General features: G+C 45.0%; 1 long non-coding RNA gene across 1 annotated transcript; it reads left to right on the forward strand.

The window, feature by feature from the left end:
* The first annotated feature begins 4,089 nt into the window (after nt 1–4,089).
* On the forward strand, nt 4,090–7,428 carry LOC132642517 (uncharacterized). The gene is made up of 4 exons (XR_009583214.1): nt 4,090–4,346; nt 5,051–5,122; nt 6,029–6,079; nt 7,150–7,428. It is a non-coding gene; the product is annotated as an uncharacterized LOC132642517 (long non-coding RNA).
* The last annotated feature ends 203 nt before the right edge of the window (nt 7,429–7,631 follow it).

The raw sequence follows: 7,631 nt of genomic DNA on the forward strand, positions 1-7,631 counted from the left end.
CCGGTTATATGATGTGGCGGCAAACTGGTACGAGTCATGGGGGATATCCAGGGGGGACGGCGCTCCTCCAGCAGTTTGGGGCGATTTTTCTCAGGCATTTCTTGGACATTTTCTGCCCCCAGAGTTGCGACGAGCCAGATCTGATAGATTCTTATTATTGAGGCAGAAGGGCCGCAGTATCCGGGACTATAGTTTGGAGTTTGATTCCTTGGCCCGATATGCACCTACTGTGGTGGCTACTATGGCGGACCGGATGCACAGATATATTATGGGGCTGGATCGGTATTTTGTTGATAGCTGCTTAGTATTGGCTGCTCAGCCCGGTATGGACATTGCCCGTATCCAGGCCCATGCCCAGGGCATGGAGGATCGGGGCAGAGGAGGACACCAGCCTGACAGGGGCCAGGATCGGAGACAGCCCAAGAGGGCCAGGTCATCTGGAGATTTTCGGGGCAGACAGCCCCAACAGCCGCAGCAGCCTAGCAGATTTTCATCTCAGCCGGCGCAGAGCGCGCCTCCCCAGCCTACAGGTCGCAGATTCGATAGCCCAGGGTATTCAGGAGCAGGCCAGAGCTCCAGGGCTTCAGGTTCGCGGACAGATAGGGGTTCTGGTCAGATGAGGCCACCCAGGGTTCAGTGTTCTTTTTGCGGCAGATACCATACGGGAGAGTGCTACAGAGCCACCGGTGCATGCTTTTCTTGTGGCCGTCAGGGCCATTCTGTGAGAGATTGCCCGTATAAGGGTAGTTCGGGTGGTGCAGCGCAGCCTACCGGATCAGCCGCTGGGTCTTCATCTTCGTCAGTGGCTATGCGCCCTACGGGGCAGGGTATTTCGGCACCAGCGGGTCGTGGCAGAGGCCGTGGTAGAGCTTCTGGTATTAGCGGTCCTTCGAACCGCATTTATGCTTTGGCCAGTCGCCAGGATCAGGAGGCATCTCCTAATGTCGTTACAGGTACTTTATTGGTCTTCTCTCGGTCTGTGTATGCATTAATTGATCCAGGTTCGACTTTATCATATATTTCACCCCTTGTTGCCGGTAAAATTGGTATTATGTCTGAACCTATAGAGCCATTTGAGGTAGCCACGCCGATAGGGGATTTTGTTGTAGCGAAACAGGTTTATAAAGACTGTTCTGTGATCGTTTGTGACCGTGACACTAAGGCAGATCTGGTAGAGTTAGATATGACTGAATTTGATGTTATTATGGGTATGGATTGGCTAGCTTCCTGTTACGCTAATGTTGACTGCCAGAATAAGGTAGTTCGCTTCCAGTTTCCCGGGGAGCCAGTTATCAATTGGGCTGGTAATACAGCATCGCCGAAAGGTAAGTTTATTTCATACCTTAAGGCAAAGAAAATGATCAGAAAGGGTTATATCTATCATCTGGTTCGGGTGCAAGACTTGGACGCCGAGACGCCGACACTTCAGTCAGTCCCCGTGGTTAGTGAGTTTCCAGATGTTTTCCCCGACGAGCTTCCAGGTCTTCCTCCAGAGCGGGAGATAGACTTCTCTATTGACTTACTCCCAGACACTCAGCCTATCTCTATTCCTCCGTATAGAATGGCGCCTGCAGAGTTAAAGGAGTTGAAGGAGCAGCTGAAAGATTTGTTGGGTAAGGGCTTCATCAAACCCAGTACTTCGCCTTGGGGAGCCCCGGTATTATTTGTGCGTAAGAAAGACGGGTCGCTGCGTATGTGTATTGATTATCGACAGCTGAATAAGGTAACGATAAAGAATAAATACCCCCTCCCCAGGATTGATGATTTGTTTGATCAGCTACAGGGCGCTAAGTGTTTTTCGAAGATAGATCTTCGATCCGGTTACCACCAGGTGCGAGTACGAGAGGCCGATATCCCTAAGACAGCTTTCCGGACCCGATATGGGCATTACGAGTTCAGGGTTATGTCTTTTGGGCTAACAAATGCTCCCGCAGTATTCATGGATTTGATGAACCGGGTATTCAGGCCATTCTTGGATATGTTTGTAATTGTATTCATTGATGATATCCTGGTTTATTCTCGGTCTGAGGCGGAGCACGCAGATCATCTGAGATCGGTATTAGGGGTACTCCGGCATCAGAAGTTATATGCGAAATTTTCTAAGTGCGAATTCTGGCTGTCTTCAGTGGCCTTCTTGGGGCATATTATTGCAGCTGATGGTGTCCGGGTGGACACACAGAAGATTGAGGCCGTGAAGAATTGGCCCAGACCTACGACGCCCACAGAGGTACGCAGTTTCCTGGGGTTAGCAGGTTATTACAGGAGGTTTGTGGAGAAGTTTGCTTCGATTTCAGCGCCTTTGACAAGGCTGACTCAGAAGGGAGCTAAGTTCCAGTGGTCTGACGCTTGTGAACGGAGCTTCCAGTTGCTGAAGGAGAAGCTGACTACAGCCCCAGTTCTGACTCTTCCAGAGGGACCGGATGGGTATGTTATTTATTGTGACGCTTCTGGCATGGGGTTAGGCTGTGTATTGATGCAGCACGGCAGAGTTATAGCGTATGCTTCCCGGCAGCTCAAAAAGCATGAGAAGAATTATCCTACCCACGATCTGGAGCTCGCAGCGGTGATTCATGCTCTGAAGATATGGAGACACTATTTATATGGCGTTCATGTGGATATCTATACTGATCATAAGAGTCTCCAGTATATTTTCAGACAGAGAGAGCTTAATTTGCGGCAGCGGAGGTGGCTGGAGCTTCTGAAAGATTATGATGTAGATATTCTGTATCATCCGGGCAAGGCTAATGTTGTTGCAGACGCGCTCAGTCGGAAGTCTATGGGCAGTTTAGCCGATTTACAGCCAGACAGGAGAGAGATAGCCCGTGATGTTCAGCAGTTGGCTAGTCTCGGGGTTCGTCTGGCCGATTCTGGAGATACCCAGATTTCTGTTCGAGGGGTTTCTGAGTCATCTATCAGGGACGATATTAAGCGGCATCAGTTTGAGGATCCTGTCTTAGCTCGGTACAGGGACACAGCCTATGATAAGGAGAGGACTCCGTTCGAGTTTTCACCGGACGGCACTATGTTATACAAAGGCAGGTTGTGTGTACCGGATATTGCAGGCCTTCGGCAGCAGGTTATGAGCGAGGCACATTATGCTCGCTACTCGGTCCATCCTGGGTCTACGAAGATGTACCATGATCTCCGATGCTTATACTGGTGGGACGGTATGAAACGGGATGTTGCAGAGTTCGTCGCCCAGTGCCCTAATTGTCAGCAGGTCAAGATTGAGCATCAGAAGCCGGGTGGACTGTTGCAGGAGATGGAAATCCCGACTTGGAAGTGGGAGGTTATTAATATGGACTTCATTACAGGATTGCCTCGCACTCCACGGAAGTATGATTCCATCTGGGTCGTCGTTGATAGGCTGACGAAATCAGCCCATTTTCTTCCCGTCAGGACTACCTATTCCGCCGAGGATTATGCCAGGCTCTATATTAAGGAGATTGTGAAGCTTCACGGAGTTCCTATATCTATTATTTCTGACAGAGGCGCCCAGTTTACGGCGCATTTCTGGAGATCTTTTCAGGAGGGACTAGGGACTCAGGTGAGTCTGAGCACCGCATTTCATCCTCAGAGCGACGGGCAGGCCGAGCGCACTATACAGACGCTGGGGGATATGTTGCGGGCCTGCATTATCGATTTCAGAGGCAGCTGGGATGATCACTTGCCGTTGATTGAGTTTGCATATAATAACAGTTACCATTCCAGCATCCAGATGGCTCCGTACGAGGCTTTATATGGCAGGAAATGCAGATCGCCGATCGGCTGGTTCGATATTGGCGAGACAGAGTTGATTGGCCCAGATATGGTCCAGCAGGCAGTGGACAAGGTGAAGCTTATTCGAGAGCGACTGTTAACAGCCCAGAGTCGACAGAAGTCATACGCGGATAAACGGCGTCGACCGTTGGAGTTTCAAGTAGGCGATTGGGTATTCCTGAAGGTATCGCCTATGAAAGGCGTAATGCGGTTCGGCAGAAAGGGTAAGCTTAGTCCGCTTTATATTGGGCCTTATCAGATTGTTCGGAAAGTTGGAAATGTCGCCTATGAGTTAGATCTGCCATCTGATTTGGAAGCGGTACATCCGGTGTTTCACGTCTCTATGCTTCGTAAGTGCATCGGTGACCCTTCCAGAATATTCCCTGCAGATGATATTCAGGTGACGGAGCAGTTATCATACGAGGAGCAGCCCGTGTCTATTTTGGATCGTCAGGTAAGGAGGCTCCGGAATAAAGATGTAGCCTCCGTTAAGGTACTGTGGCGGAACGATAATAGGGAGGAAATGACGTGGGAGGCCGAAGAGGAGATGAAGAAGAAATATCCTCATCTGTTCCCTATGCCCACAGGTAACCTTAAATTCCTGCTTAAATTTATTTCAATGTCAATCGTATATCCTATGTGTTGTCTATAATCAGAACCTCCCCCAAGGTATTTTCCAACCTTATGAGGTTAATTTACATTCGAGGACGAATGTTCTAAAGGAGGGGAGGATGTTATATCCCGTGTTTTCACACGTTTGGAGAAACTTGAATTATATGGGATTCTTGAGATATAAGATTAATTTTATATCTTGTTGAACATAGGAGTTATGCATGAAAGAATAGAGTCATGAAAGTGTGGGACAAGGCTAAGGGTAATTTTGGAATTTTGGAAATTTGTTTCGGGAATTACAAAATACGATTCACAAGTTGTTGGGCTTGTAAAATAAGAAACAATTGAGGCCCAAAATATTAGGGGGTGGCCGGCCATGATGGCCTTGGCCCAAGCCCTTTTTTTGTATTTAATTTCCATAAGATTAATTAACATAATGGCCTTGATCCAAGCCCATTTTTACTTGGTCATGTGCTTGGTCATGTGACCAAGTCTTGATATTATATGTATAAGAAGATTCAAGACATTAGAAGGCAAGACCAAACAAAGCAAAAATAAGAAAGAAAAGGGAGAGGGTTTCGGGTTTGAGGGGCAAAATTGACCCTCCAAAATCTTGCTTCAAAAATTCATTTCTTGTTAAATTCCTACTAATTCAAGGTTCCTTTGCATCTTGGTATAGTTGGATTGGAGTGGGGAGCACTAGAATCTCCAAGGTGATCATATATTCAAGTGAAGGAGACTTGAGGAAAAGGTAAGAATTTCTACCTTTTTATTGTGTTGTTGAGTTTTGTTTGTGTTGTAGTATGTAGAAATGTGTTGATTGGATGGAAAAATGGAAGTTTGCAATGTGGGTTTGGAATTGGAGGTGTAGCCGTGTGTATATATATGTTGTATAGCCAAAAATGTGTTGAAACTATGTTGTATTCTAGTTGTGAATGTGATGGAATTCATGTTGAGAATGAAAGTGGAATAAATTTGATTGAATTGCTAAAATAGCACTTGGCCGTGTGGTGTATTTGGCTTGAGAATAAAATGGATTAAGTTTGTTTAGTGTATTGGAGTGTTATTGTAATGCTTGATATGTGAATGAAGTTAGAATGATATAAGTTTGTATTGAATTGGAATATAGAAACTTATGTCGTTTTAGTATAATTTTCCGACATTAAGGAAATGAAGTTGTTTGATTGCTAATAGTGATGATCATTGATGAATTTGGAAGTTGGAAACTTGTTATGAAGTTATATGCCAAAGATTTGATGTTTTGCATAAATTAAGACTTTGGCGAAAAATTGTATATTATGTATATCAAGTGTATATCTTAAGGAAAATGATATGAAATGCCTCTAAATCTATGTTGTGATGATCTTGAGTAATTATGGATGTGAAAGTAATGATGTTAGTTTGAAAGTTTGGATTAGAAGGGAAGTTATGGCAAGTTGTGGAAACAATGACTAGTTGAAGGATAATTGTGTTGTTAATGCTTTTTGTTGATGTTAATGTTGTTGTTTGGGTTGTTGTTGATAAATTATAGCCGAGTTGAATTCTCGGGGTGCTATATGTATAGGAGAGGTGCTGCCGAAATTTCGGTAGCCAATTATGCATCAAATTGGAACTTTGGTATTATTAGCTTACAATTGGTAAACTTGACCAATTGCAGTTTTTCGACGAAACGGGAAGTGAGATTGGAAAGGCTTAAGGAGCGTGAAAGGTATGTAAAGCAAACCCAATTCTTCCCTTGGCATGCCCCTAGTATGTTAGGGTCGGATCCGGGCCTCGAAGGACCTCTTGGCCCTCGGAATCCGCAAGACAAAATTTCAGTTTTTCCTTCAATAGAATTGAACTACTTTGATACGCTTTTTCTGAAATTATGCGATTTTGCTCCAAATTACTCAGAAAGTCATAGAATGTCTGTAGAACCTTTTTAGGTGACTCGATATGCTTAGAGGGCACAATTTGAGCCCGCCGCCTTATTTGTCCCGAGGCGGGCCCGCTATTTACGGTTTTGCCCCTAATATGCTAAAGATTCCTTTTTAAGCGATTTTTGAAAGAAATGTTTTAATTACCCTACTAATCGCTTAATGAATATTATTCTAAATATTCTATTAAATCTTATAAATTATTTTGACACTCGGAATGACTTCAGTAAAGTTATATTTTTGTAAATTATTATGATATCCGAATTGTATTAATTCTGATTCCGTCCGACTCCATTTGATTTGTTTGTCTTCGCTACGCCTCATCGAGTCTTTGAAAATACTTATGATATTTTTAAATTGCATTAGTCTCTCACTACTCCATTCGTGGATGTCCCAATGTTTCCCACACTGAGCCCGGGCCAGGATATGTTGTCAAGCGTAATTCTCTGCATTGTTCGCCGCGTCCCGTTGTGAGGGGGCAGGTATACGCGTACATGGGTCTGTGGAGTATGATGTGCCATGTCCGCCTATTCTGATCTGATCTGTATGGCCATTTTGATATGACATTATATGATACGGGGCCACGCCCCTTTTTCTGATTCCTCTGTATAGTGGCACCAGCGTCGGGAGGGTGGCCACATTCTGTCTGCCGAGTCCCGTGTCAGGGACCGGATATGATATGATATGACATATGTTTTTGTACGCATTCTGTCTGTTTTCGAAATATGCATTTGACACTCTGGATTCTGTACTCATTTTCTGTAACCAATATGATTTGACTTATGTGATTCCGCTTTACATATTCAGTACATATTTCGTACTGACCCCCTTTCTTCGGGGGCTGCGTTTTCATGCCGCGCAGGTACTGACGACAGGTTCGCTGATCCACACGTTTAGGATCCTATTTCTGCTATTTGGGGCGCTCTCTTCTACAGAGCCCATCTTTTGGTACAGTCTGTCACTGCTATCTGGATATGTACTTTGTTCAGGGTATGACGGGGCCCTGTCCCGTCTTATGATTATGATATGTTCTGTAGAGGTCTGTGGATACATCTGTGTGGGTTCTGTACATATGTTTGGGATATTCTGTTCTGTGATGGCCTTATCGGCCTATGTGTGCCAAGTCTGCTTTTCTGCTAAGTTCTGTAGCGACCACTAATATTATTATTATATTATTATTCTGTTAATATGCTAATTTGGGGTATCGGGTACGTATAGGTGCCCAGCTCGGGCACTGGTCGCGGCCCACGGGGTTGGGTCGTGACAGATACAAGATCGTACTACTTCCGATAGACATCTTTTGAGCTAACATCATCAATATAAGAAATCTCAAGACTCAAGAAC

Source organism: Lycium barbarum, chromosome 5, assembly GCF_019175385.1.
Source record: "Lycium barbarum isolate Lr01 chromosome 5, ASM1917538v2, whole genome shotgun sequence".
NCBI lineage: Eukaryota > Viridiplantae > Streptophyta > Magnoliopsida > Solanales > Solanaceae > Lycium > Lycium barbarum.